Source organism: Leptonychotes weddellii, chromosome 8, assembly GCF_054177405.1.
Source record: "Leptonychotes weddellii isolate Sample4059 chromosome 8, ASM5417740v2, whole genome shotgun sequence".
In the NCBI taxonomy this organism is placed as follows: Eukaryota; Metazoa; Chordata; class Mammalia; order Carnivora; family Phocidae; genus Leptonychotes; species Leptonychotes weddellii.
In genome coordinates, this window is record NC_138376.1 from 103,541,532 (window position 1) to 103,555,098 (window position 13,567).

Sequence of the window (13,567 nt, forward strand, 5' to 3'; positions counted from 1 at the left end):
GTTGATTTACTAGCTTGGACAAACATTCCACAATAATGAGAGGTGATAACACTTAGTGGAAACTGAAACTGAGTGTAAGGAGTATATGAGAATTTTCTGTACTATCTTTACAACTTTTCTGTAAATCTAAAAATCACCCCCAAAGAAAAAATATCATTAAAGAATTTGTAATGTAACGTCTACATTAAAAAATATACTACATAGAAATAAACATAACAAAACTGCATGACCGTTAAGAGAAAATATAAAGCTTTTATTAAACAGTATTAAAGGAGACCTAAATAAACAGATAAATTCCACTTCATGCACACGAAATTTGAATGTAATAAGGATGTTAATTCTCCCTAAGTTAATAAATCTGTTCAATGTAATTTCAACCCAAATGCTGGCAAAATTTTTCATGAACCTCAAGAAACAGATTCTAAAATGTATATGAAACAGCAAAGGGACAAGAAAAGCTAATTCCAGGGCACCTGGGTGGCTCAGTTGGTTAAGCATCTGCCTTCCATTTAGGTCATGATCCCACAGTCCTGGGACTGAATCCCGCATCGGGCTCCCTGCTGAGCGGGGAGCCTGCTTCCCTCTCTGCCTGCCCCTCCCCGTGCTTGTGCTCTCTCTCTCTCTCTCTGACATAAATTAAAAAAAAGAAAGAAAGAAAGAAAAGCTAATTCCAATGTCAAAGAAGAACAGAGTTACCATAAACCTATAGTAATAAAAACAACACGATATTTTCACAAATACTGACAAAACCAGTGGAACATGATAAAAGCCCAGAAACAAACAAATATGTGTATCTGTATCTATATCTAGAGAGAGAGAGAGATGGTTAATTTTATGTGTTAATTTGACTGGGCTAAGGGATATCCAGATAGATGATAAAATGTTAATTTTGGGTGTGTGTCTGTGAGGATGTCCCCAGAAAAGATTAGCATTTGAATCCGTAGACTGAGTAAAGATCACCCACATCAGTGTGAGTGGGCATCATCCAATCCAATGAGGGCCTGAATAAAACAAAATGGCAGAGGAAGGGTAAATTTGCTTTCTCTTTGATTGAGCTGGGCCATCCATCTTCTCTTGTCTCAGGAATCAGAGCTCCTGGTTCTTGGACCTTCAGACTCAGACTGGGATTTACACCATTGATTCCTCTGGTTCTCAGGCCTTTGGGCTTGGACTGGGCTTACACCACCAGCTTCCCTGGGCCTCCAGCTTGCAGATGGCAGACCAAGGAACTACTTAAGCTCCATAATTGTGTAAGCCAACCACTCATAATAAATCTTTTCCTCTATATCCATACAAATCCTACTGGTACTGTTTCTCTGGAGAACTCTAATACAGAGAGAAAGAGAGAGAGGAAAGAATGTTAGATGTGCTAATAGATAAATGAGTACATAAATAAGGGAAAGGGGGTCTAGCGGAAGGAGGAGGTTGAGGCTAAGATTGTAGGTAGCAAGGCCAGGAAAAGCTTCAGGAGAAGGTGACTTTTGAGTAGAGGCTTGAAGGGAGGGAGGGAGTGAGGGTGGGAGCTACACTGATATCTGGAGGAAGAGCATTCAGGCAGAGAGAACTGAAAGTACAAAAAGGCCCTGAGGCATGAGCATGCCCGCTGAGTTTGAGGAACAGGGAAAAAGGCCATGAGGTTGGAGCGCAGTCAAATAAAGAGAAAAGTAGCGGAAGAATATAGTAGAGGTAGTGGGGGAAACAGACCACGTGGGGTCTCATGGGTCATACCTTACGTTAAGGTGGGAATGTTGGAAGGGGCATAATCTATTAAATTTGTTCTGGCTGTCCTGTTCAGCATAGACTAGTGGAAGGAGTAGAAGCAGGGTTGGTCCAAGATAGTGGGGCGATGAGAATGATTACATTCTGACTACATTGAAAATGTAGAGTTGATGGGATCGCTGACAGACCAGATATGGGAAAGAGGCAAGAATAGTTCCAAGGACTTTGACCTGAGCAATGAAAGAATGGAGTCATGATTAATGAAGAAAGGGAATAAACTGGAGAAGAAGTTTTAGTGGGAAGATCAGAGCTCGGTTTTGGACAGGTTAAGTTGGTAATGACTATAAAACACCCATGAGGAAAAGTTGATAGGCAGTTGGGTGAATGACTTTGATTTTCACTGGAGATTTCTTTGCTCGAGATACAAATTTGGGAGTCAACTTATCAAATACATGCCATTTAAAGCCATTAGACAGGTTCACTTGGGGTGATCCTAGATATTAAATAAAGTGCAACAGATCACTTTTGGATCTTGTTAAATTCAGATTCTGATTCAGCAAGTCTGGGGTGGGACATTTCTAACACCCTACCAGGTGAAGTTGACTTTGCTGGTTCCCAGGGTTGACTAGGAAGGACATAAGAGGTGAGTGTAGATAGTGAAGAAAAGAGATGTGTAGTCTGAATCCTGAAGTTCTCTAACATTTAGAGGTTGGGGAATCAGCAAAAGGAGACTGAGAAGAGAAACTGAAGACAGCTTATATGGTCAGCTCTTTCACGGAGCTTCACACTAAAGGGAATGAGAGAGATGGGGGTATAATTGAAGGAGAAAAGAAGGTCAGAAGAAAGTCAAAATAAGAACTTTAAGGGTGGGAGAAAAAATAAAATATCTGTATTATAATGATAATAATCAGTAGAAAGAGAAAAATCAATGATGCCGAGAGAGGAGAATGCTAGAGCAATGTGCTTGCATGAGCAAGGGGGGCAGATTATAGTGCTTAGTGAAGGGGGTGGTTTCAGCCAAGGACACAGCACCCTCCATGGTTATAGGGCAGAATACAGAACACACAGGCTTCTAGAAGGGGAGAAGGTATGGGGTTGATGGGAGCATTTTTTTTTTTTTCCCATTGAAATAGAAGCATGATTATTAGCTAAGAGTGGGAATGGGGGAGGTTTGACACTGGAGAAGAAAGTATGAACTACTCACCTCCATCAGTAAGAGGATGACTGAGTTAGAGTCCCGGTATGAGTGCCGGGCAGTGTGAAGTGCCCACTTGAGATTAAGGGTCAGGAATGTAAAGTGAAGCCAGTCGACACAGTTGTTACTCTTCTCCAGCCACATTCAGCCCTGTAGACCAAAGCACAGAGTGAGCAGAGAGCTAGATAAGCACGACTCGGTGTAACCACAATAAATCAATTTTTAAAAGCATTTTGAGTCTCATCTGAGTCAACAACCACGCTAAATACTGGCATCACAGTAATAATAACAGTAATAATTATAGGACTCTCTCTGTATGCCAGGCACCGTACTAAGCTCTCTACTGTCATTTAAATCTTCACCAAAAAACCTACAACAGAGAATGAATACTAATATTGTCACCGTTTTATAGATGAAGAAAAGAAACAAAGGCTAAGGTGGCTGAATAATGCTCAAGCTTGCACATCTAATAAAAGTAACTGAAGAGTTAAACCCAGTGCTCTTGATCAGTGCAGAGCCTAGTGGGAGATACATTAGAATCGGGGTTAGTCCTGAGTCAGTCATGGTACTTGAAGGGGACGTATAGTTAGCCTAGGGGACACAGAGGAAAACCCCTTTTATTTTTTTTAAAAAAGTAAACTAAAAAAGTTTTTAAACAAAAATAGGTACACCCAAAGATTTTAATGGACATGTACATTTCCACAGGTATGAATGTATTGATCATCTGTGCTCTAGTCAAATAGCTGTCACTCAAATGTGACAGGAGTGATGCCTCTCCCAACTGGGGAGTGGCCCAGAATGACCATGATTCTTGTTCTGTGACGTCATGAGTCTGTTACCATGTGCAGGCTCCCCATAAATTCCCTCCTCGAAGATATTTTGAGAAACAACAAATTCCGGGTTTTGAGTGTGTGCCTTTATCCTGATAACAGTTCCCATAACTTTGACAGGAGAGCCCATAATAGGCAAAATATGTAAAAAAGAAAAAAAAAAAGGAGTTTTATTATGTTAAGTTTATTTTAAGTATTCCTAATGTAAAGGGTTGAAAGGTCTTACTCTCTTTTAGTGGCTTCTATGGAAAGATCTGGAAACTGATTCTGATTCTGCAATGCCTCCTTTAGAAGAATGGCTAAAAGCTTCCAACAGAAAAGACTGGGCAGGACCCCTCTCTTAGCCTACTGTGTGCCAGGCTGGGCTGGTCAGTTTCCAGTTTCTACCCCCCCGCCCCCGCCATTTGATAAAAACTCTGTTCAAAGTTTTAGCGATGATCTGACTTTCCAACACAATTCAAAAACAGGCTTCAAACTTTCTTTATTCTTTTTTTACCCTAAATCAAAAAATAAAACTTCATTAACAGGTGAGTTTTCTGCGAGGCACGTTGTGGATTATAAATGAGACCAAGAATAATAATAATGAATTTTTCCAGCTCTTGGCAGACCACCTCTAGAAGAGGTAACAGCAAATCCCCAGGCTTTCCAGCAGTGTGGAATTGCTAGGTGAGGCCCACCACCCTCCAAAGGTAAAGATTACCCATCAAGGCAACAAGAAAATTCGTAAATACACGGTAGCATAATTGGGAGCTGCTCCATCCACATAATTATGGGGGGTCCCTAAATCTGGCTCTCCAGACCTCTTACATAACGAATGTACTGGTTAGACTAGGTGTTCCGGAAGTGTGCTATGAATCAAGTTTCCGTTACAGAAGCAAGCTTCTTCAGATGGGCAGGAATGTAGTAGTGCTTAAGCTGGGATGTCATATCCAGGGCACCAGGCAAATGTGAAAATGTATGCTTTCCCTGAGAAAGGAAAAGAACCATAAAGATGCCATAAAAACCTGTGAAGTATGCTCTGAGGACCAAAGGAATTCCCAAAGTCCCTCCCTTTCTTCCAAGGTTGCTTTCCTGGAGGGAGTCTTTCACGGTCCACTTGTGTGCACATTCCAGTGGATCTGGGACCACTCACTGGTCAGGGAGTGCCTGCAGCCTCGACTGGCAACAACCAAGTTCTTGACAAGTTCTTATACACCTCTGAGTCAAGCCGTAGGGCGCTGTCCAGGTGCCAAGAACATTGAGTCTCCACGGTGGGGAAATCGCACCCATTAACATAACAAGATTAACTAGGAGGACAGGTGAGGTAACCTATGACTTGGTGCCAACCTGGCAACCCAGGCTGATGCTCGTGTATTAAAATGCCCTGCCTAGCAACAGCTCTGATGCCATGTTAAACTGGCTGGAACTTACATATTTTGCTTGCTTAAATATTTTTCAGCCTCACACAGAAAGTCTTTAGTGGCTCGACTCAGAAAGAACACTAAGGTAAGATTAGAAGGAAAGGTTGTCAGTTCCCAAGCCTTTCTTCAGGGGAGCAAAGAGCTAAAATCATACAGTAATAATAAAGCCCTTTGGGAAATCACAAGAGAGCAGAATAAACAAACAGGTGAGCCAAGAGTGGATTTTTCCCTTGCTGGTGTGTTTCAGTATAATTGAAAAAACAAAAACAAAAACGGAGCCATCTCTCAAGTCCCTGAAAACTAAAGACTGACCCCCCATGTGCCCACAACTCTGAAATTTGCACAGTGGCCAGCTTCCCATCTCGTTTGAGCACCTCCCCTCCTGGGTGCCTCTGTGTCTGTCTGGCTGACCTCCACCGGAGCATCAGAGAGAAAAGCTCGCTCCTAGTGTGTCTGCTCTTGGGCTCCTGGATGACCCCCTAGTCTGCTCCTCCCTGGAAAACACAAATGACTAACCTAGGTTGCCAGCTCATTTTGTTTCCACAATAGGACAGCTGCCTCATAAAAGTTTAGGAGTCCTAGCACATTGTTGAGGAGTCCAACTTTTTATTCTTAAGGAGAGTGGCAGTCTGGTCCAATTACAATGTGTGGATTTTTATAATTCAACTCAAGTCTGACACTATCCACCTGGAGATACCATTAGATCCCACAGGTTAAGGGCTTGGTCCACAAGACAGCTCTCTCTCTCTCTCTCACACACACAGACATACACACACACACAGACATACACACACACACACACACACACAGACTTCGACACCAATCACAAGTCCGGATTGTCACCTGTGCGTCTAACCAACTGGTTGTAGATTGGGGGTTCAGATAACCCCCTCGTTGGGTTCTATTGATTTGCTAGAGTGGCTCATAGCACTCAGAGAAATATTTTACTTACTAGATCACTGGTTATATATAACTCAGTGGACAGGATATAACTCAGGAACAACCAGATGGAGAGATGCACAGGGCAGGTTATGGGGAAAGGGTGTGGAGCTTCCATGTCTTCTCCTAAAGGTCACTTTCCTCACATCTCCATGGGTTCACCAACCCAGAAATGCTCTGAATCCCATCCTTTTGGGGTTTTTTATGCAGACCTAATTACACAGGCATGATTGATTGAATTGTTGACCATTGGAGATTGAACTCAATCACCAGCCCCCTCCTCTCCCTTGAGGTTGGGGTTGGGGGGGCACTGAATGTTCCAACCCTCAGAATCACAAGGTTGTTTCCCTAGCAACCAGTCTCTATTCTTAGGTGCTTTCCAAAAAAGTCACCCATTTAACATAACAAAAGACATCTTTATTGCTCTCATCACTTAGGACAAAGATCAAATATATATTTCTTACTCTGAGTCACAATATCACACAGCCCTTATAAATCGTGTCTCACATCAGAGAAAGGAGATGAGTGGCATGAGGGACCTCGTAGCGGGCAAAACCTTTGAAAAACGGACAAATAATTCCATTAAAGTAATTGGTGCAAAGGTCCTAAAAGAAAACATCTTAAGGAACTAGATTCAACAGCTATAATTCAAGACACTGAGTATATTGCTGAGGAAGTCTAAGCTTGCTCAGCAGCCTAGTATTCTGTTGTGGAGTTTTCCTTGATAAGATGTTTCCTTAATGAACTGCAGGTACTCATCTTCCTAAACCTGAGATGCCTGAAAAATAGTATCACAACCAGAGAGTCATGAAAATTCTCTCTGCCCTAACCTCTACATAAGAGATGTCCTCCCGACCTCATCCTCCCTTAAGATACTTCTTCATTCTAGTTTAGCATTCTTTGATTTCAAGGAACAGAGGATCCCTGCGAAACTAGTTCTTCATAAAGGCAGGGAGGACAGGATTATGTAAAATTTAGATCTTCCACTAAACACAGAAAAGTCACATGCAGACTGCAGCTGGAAGCCCACAAGTTCTCAAGAATGGGGCCATTGCTCTGCCCTTTCTCCTTGCTCCCCTGTGCCTCATGGGTCAGCTTCTGCACATCCCTCCCACTCTCCTCACTGCAGTTGCCTCCTGGACTTCCTAAGAGGCAGAAGAGCACTCCTGGAGACTTCATGAACTAGCTTGAGAATTGCCTTACCTGAGTTGCCTTCTGGCTGTGCCACTCATCAGCTGCGTGACCCTAGGAAAGTGAACACATTCAAGTCTTGGTTTCCTCTTTTATCATCAAGACAGTGATATTTCCCAGCTGCTAGGATGAGCCGGATGCTTGGCCCAGAAGCATTTCCTAAGCATTAGCCATGATTATTATTGTTGCTGTTGCTGTTACTACTACTTGTGGTTACTGCTTCCCTCTGATTCCGTATTTGCCCATGGTTTTAGCTTGCCATACACAGCTGCAGCCCCTTTCCTCTGCCACCTTGAGATCTGGTTTCCCCCCAAAGAGCCATCTGGGTCTTACCGTAGTCAGTATCCCCCATCAAGCTGACCTTGGTTCCTGCCACAGTTCCATTAGCAATAGCCAGGCTATGCTACAGAAATGTGGTCACCTAAGCCCTCAGCTTCAGAAGGGCCTGTTGGTGAGGGGTGGTCCTAAGGAAGTGTATTTTGGATGAGACACATCCTAAAACATGCCTACTGCATTCTTCCATGACTTTTAAACAAGGCAAAATATGTTCAACATTTTGTTTTCCTATTAGGAGTCTAGCATATGTATTCCCAATGCTGTCAGTAAACACTTTTAATTCTGAGGGTTTCATATATCTATTTCCTTAATATTAGGGCAGAATTCTCTCAGAGGTTGACACTGAGCTTAAAATATCAGTTGGCCCTAATAAACATTCTTTTCTCTCTTAAAATCCACATAGTTCAACTCAGTGAGCCTTTTTCTGCTGGACACTTACCTACAGTTACGTGATTGGTGTCAGACTCATTCCAGAGCATTGTTTCTTTTAATGCTAAGAAAAAATCAATAGTTTTCATTGATGCACAGTTCTAAGTTCAAGATCCTCTATCTTTACACTGATTTTTTTTTCCCACTGATTTCTAATATGGGATCGGAAGTTGGCTGCTCTCACGTTATCGGCTCAGTGATCATAAAGGATGCTCTAATTGAGCATTAAACGCAGAGCTTAGCCATGTTTTTCCTCCATTACCCATGTGATTTAAGTGGCCTGTCCAGACATGCTATGACTGTAGGCACCCACGTTGCTTGGTCACCCGGGTTACTCTTGACGTCACGTCTACAGCTGACAAACACCTAAACCTAGGATCATTACAGCAGTACATTTGGGTTGGTTCCCATTAGATTCACAAGTACAGAGATGCTTAGAAGAAGAGATAACCTTCAGTAAGCAATTGGTTCAGGGTGGGGCCTAAGCATTGTTTTTAAATATGTCAATACTCAGGGGATTTAAAAATTATTTTTAAACTTAAAAATGAAAATAACCCACAGAGTGTAAAATTCACCCTTCTTAGTGTGCCATTCTCAGAATTTGATAAACATATGTAGCCCTGCAGCCATCATCATAATCGAGATATAGAAAAATTCCATCATCTCCCAAAATCTGCACCCCCACCCCCCGCTTTATACCAGGCATCTCATTTTATTTGTTTTTTTAAGATTTTCTTTATTTGACAGACAGAGACACAGCGAGAGAGGGAGCACAAGTAGGGAGAGTGGGAGAGGGAGAAGCAGGCTTCCCACCGAGCAGGGAGCCGATGTGGGGCTAGATCCTAGGACCCTGGGATCATGACCTGAGCCGAAGGCAGACACTTCACCGACTAAGCCACCCAGGCGACCCCAGGCATCTCATTTTAAAACACTCCCCAGGTAATTGTGATGGAGAGCCATGCTTGGGAATCACTGACATGACACAATACATTTTACAAATGCAAAAGTTATGTGACTCATCCAGGGTCACTCTGCTCGACAGCAAAGACTAAGATCTAGGTCAAGCTTTCTAAAGAATCTTTGTCCTTGGTGGTTCCCCTTAGTAAAAATAATCCTAAAAAAAAACCAATAAAACAAAAAATAGCCATAAACTGAAACAAATAAACCCCGAATTAAGACAAAATGAAAAGAGAAAAAAAAAAAATCACATACATAATCCAGAGAATCCTTAAATTAGATCAGAAGCAATAGCAAACCAGAAAGGATTGATTGTACTTGATTCCCAGCACAAATTCTACTTTTTTTTTTATTTTTTATTTTTGTAAAGACTCTCTGTATCCTAGCCAATGCTAAAATGTACCTGTGGGCAAATCACCTCTAAGCAATACCCTGAAACTTAATCTCCTTTTCTCTTACTTTCCCTGTGACCTGGACAATGGAAGGGGACAAATCTGGAGAAAGTACATGCCATAAATATGTCAGGGTGACTGGCACATAGACCTGATCCAATTATGGTCTTAATGATCAGCCTCTAAATAAAGCAGCTTTGCCTGCATTAGATGAGCTTCCTAAAGATAGAAGCCATTTTGCTTTGAGAAGCAAACAGCCCCACCCAGGGGATAGGCCAAGCAAGACCAAGGAACTGTGAACCCCTACATGTTTTTAGAGGGAAAAGCACTGGAGCGCCATGTGGGTGTGGCCCCATATGGCGGTACAGTGTGTGGGAAAGATCCCTGCTGGGGGCAAAGAGAGTCTGCTGCTTGGCTCTGCCTCTGCCAGAAACCAAAGTCAAGAATCATTTGAAACCCTAGGCAGGGGGCGCCTGGGTGGCTCAGTCGTTAAGCATCTGCCTTCAGCTCAGGTCATGATCCTGGGGTCCTGGGATGGAGCCCCGCATCGGGCTCCCTGCTCCTCGGGAAGCCTGCTTCTCCCTCTCCCACTCCCCCTGCTTGTGTTTCCTCTCTCGCTGTGTCTCTCTCTGTCAAATAAATTAAAAAAAAAAAAATCTTTGAAACCCTAGGCATGAACTCCAAAGACAGAATGGTGTACAATAGTCCTCCTTCTCGCAATGTGAACCTTTCATGAAGCCTAAAGTAATTTTCCAGCTAGAGACCTTTTTTTTTCCTTCTTCTCCCTTGACTCTGTGCAAGAAATGATCCCTAAGAGGGCCTCTCAATCCCAGTAGGTCTTCAAGAGTTTGGCCATCCTCAGGCCTGGATCCTAAGCAGGATCCTTCCTTTTCTCCCTTCGGTCATTATGCTCTCAGCGTCTTGCTGCAGGTGGTCTGTAAAGCCCTGGTTAGAACCCTTTCTGTCACTTTGAACACAAAGCAGTATTCACTGAAAAATCAACTTCCTAAACAGTAGCCTGGCTCTCCCTGAGTTGTATAGCCTGACGTTTAAGTCCCCGGATGCTGACACCCAACCACCAGAGTCTGAATCCTGATTCCACTATTTCCCTACTGCATTAGTGGGCAAGTTACTTAATCTCCTTTGGGTCTCAGTTTCCTCATCTGAAACTCGAGTGCAATAATATTACCTGCCTCAAAGGGGTGTTGTGTGAAAATGAAAGTGTTTAGCCCTCTGCTTAGCACAGAGGAGCACTATTATCTCAGGGAAACTTGGAGTATTTTAGCCCATCATGACTCCCTTAGGAAATATTGTATCTGAAATATCTCTTGCTAGGGACAGGCAACCGAGAACCAGCAGTTACAAGAAATGCATTACTGATAGTAAATATTTAACGTAAAAATAGTCCTTGTAATGCTTCCCCCAACTATTTTAAAATATAGAAAAATGAGCAATTTGCCCAGAATTTTAAAGAGTCAGTGGCAAAAGAAATGTTCTTCTCATTGCCCATATGTTTTGGCCATTGTTCTTCCTACGAGGACACATCACGTTTCCAGCATTCTTAACAAACCACGGGTAGATTTTAGAGTGTCTGAATTTTAAAACAGACCATTTTTATTCACCATCCTTGCTACCATTAACTGTGCCACACAAGACAAATGTATTTTCCATGTGTGCTGCTGAGGCACATATATGTGAGTATTAATGTTTGTGCTATTTTTAATTTCCCTGTAGTTTCCCAGTTTTCTATGCCATGTACCTCAGGAATACTGAAAAAGGTACCTGTGTGGAATGAAAAGCAAAATTACCCTATATTCAGGCTCTGCTCCTTCTTCAAATTTGGTTTGAAAGGGGGAGAATCAGGTGTGCTACCCAAGGCTGCCACTTGTTGGCAAGGGAGTGTTTCCAGAAGCACGGTGTGAAATGACTATGCTAGATGAGCTCTCCATACTCTTTTTACCTGAGATTTCTTCCATTGCATCTCACAGAACAACAGCATAAACAGATGTAAGAAAAGATTCAGAAGTGTCCTACTGAAGAAAGGACATGGCTTTGGAATTAAAAGGAGCTGGGTTGGAATATCCCAACTGCCACCTACTAGCTGTGTGACCTTGAGTTAGAGACTTAGCCTCGTTAAGCCTATTTTACCATCTGTCAAATAGCTGCAGCAGTGTCGTGAGAATTGGATAACAAACATGAAGTACTGGTACATAGTAGATGCTTGCAAAATTGAAGTGTTTATCATTGTGAAACTCCACCTCCGTCCACTAGCATTAAGCCACCTTGCATAGATAGAACTGAGTTTTTAACTGAGTGAAAAATCAAGTTCTGTGAGGTTAGATTCTGCCCTAACACAACGGCATAGCTAAAAGTGAACAACTCCCAAGCCACACCTCCAGAAAGAGCTCAAAAAAGGAATATTTGTAGCAGAGATTGAACCAGATGAACAAACAGTAGCAAATATGGCAGGCGAAAAGTTAATATTCAAATGTATATTTATAATTCCCATATAGAATAACATCCTGTTCAGGAAGAGAGGTAACAATTTATTAACTAGACTGAGATGCCTTTTAAAAAAAAAATCACTATTGCTCCTTAAAAGATTAGTTGCGTGGCTTTTTCCATTTTCACTTGACTTGTTCTCTGTATGTGATCAGACTAAAAGCTAGTTGGAGCTAGTTTTCTCAGAGCTAGTAAAACTTCCTAGATCAACATGGAAAAGTTAATTAATCATAATAGCCATTCAGAACATTGTGTATGCACCAAATGAGAAGACTTATTTTCTTAGTGGGATGCCAAACTTGTCTCACTGTATTCCCAATACCAACATTATTTGAATTTCTTTAACCTGGCCAAGAAATAAAGAAGAGACAAGAATTCCAGTACAAAGAAATGAATGATAATACCCTTAAATGCAGAGGCATCCCAACTGATAAATGGGTGTAAGAGCGATATGATATATTTCCAGGTGAAAAAAAAATAAGTCTAAAACCATTACTGATGAATACTGAGTATATATATCCAAAAACACAATTCTATATGCCTTGTTTAAGCCATTTTATCGGAAGAAAAGTACAGCATCCATGCTATAGTAGAATAAGAAAATTACCTGAAGGAGAAAACTTATCTACGATCAACCACAGAATCTCTCTGGCATGTTACTGGGCTTCACAAAGAGCTGTAAACAATTAATTTGACACATGGGGGATCATCTAACTTTCAGTACAGATTTTAGTAAGTGAAATGAAAGATACATAGTCATTACAACTCCACAAATGCTTATTTTGGGGAAGTTACAGAAGTAGGTGTTCAGCAGAGTGGAGAAAATGAACACAAAATGTTCCCAGCTTCAAAATGAGCCCAAATCATGTGCTAGGATATGAGGTCAACATAGATGGAGGGGAAATAAAACTGGTGGGGAGACTAAAAACTGACAAAAATCACAGTTTTTCACAATATCTCAGAATCTTAAAAGTGTGGACCCCTGACTCAGCAGTTCCATACTTATAAAAATTTATAATCAGAATGGCTATGTAAACCAATCCACACACAAAAATATAGTTCTAGCATTTTTTATAATGAGGAGAAATTGGAAACAAATAGAATTTCTAATGATAGGAGATTCGTTAAATAAATTGTCATACCCTGAAAAGGAATAGTACACAACCCAGAAAAATTGTGCTTTGGGAAAAAATTCACTGAGTTGGGGGAAATAGCTATGAAAGGTATTTAAGGGAATAATGTAAGATGCAGAAGAACATACACTGTATGATATCAATTTTGTAACATCCATATGTAAATATGGATATGATAGAAACATTAGGACTGCACCCTCCATACCCCTGAAAGATGGTCCCTGACGTCCACAGTTTGTTCGACTAAAACAAGATGAAGATGAGGATGGTCATGAGCCATTAAAGAGGTCCCATTTCCCTTTTCAGACTGTTCCTGAACACCAGGAACATGAGTATCAGAAAGACTATATATTTTTGCAGATACCAAATGAATATATCAGTAAGTACCACCTTCTTAGCTCCCAAGTAAATAGATGAGTAAAAGTTCATAAAATATTTGCAAAAAGAGGGACATAAAAGAATAGCCCAATGTACTCCTGACATCGTCACCTCATCCAAATTAATTTGTACCAGAAGAACAATTACAAAGTCTAACTGAAAAATA

General features: G+C 41.5%; 1 long non-coding RNA gene across 1 annotated transcript in view; it reads right to left on the reverse strand.

Annotated features, from left to right (window-relative positions):
* Positions 1-238: 238 nt before the first annotated feature.
* Positions 239-13,567, reverse strand: part of LOC145723113 (uncharacterized) — a 44,248-nt gene continuing 30,919 nt past the window's right edge. Inside the window, exons 5-8 of the long non-coding RNA XR_014147962.1 lie at positions 8,050-8,103; positions 7,287-7,328; positions 2,924-3,064; positions 239-1,326 (exon numbers count right to left, since the gene is read on the reverse strand). This is a non-coding gene — a long non-coding RNA (uncharacterized LOC145723113). The remainder of the gene's footprint in view (positions 1,327-2,923; positions 3,065-7,286; positions 7,329-8,049; positions 8,104-13,567) is intronic.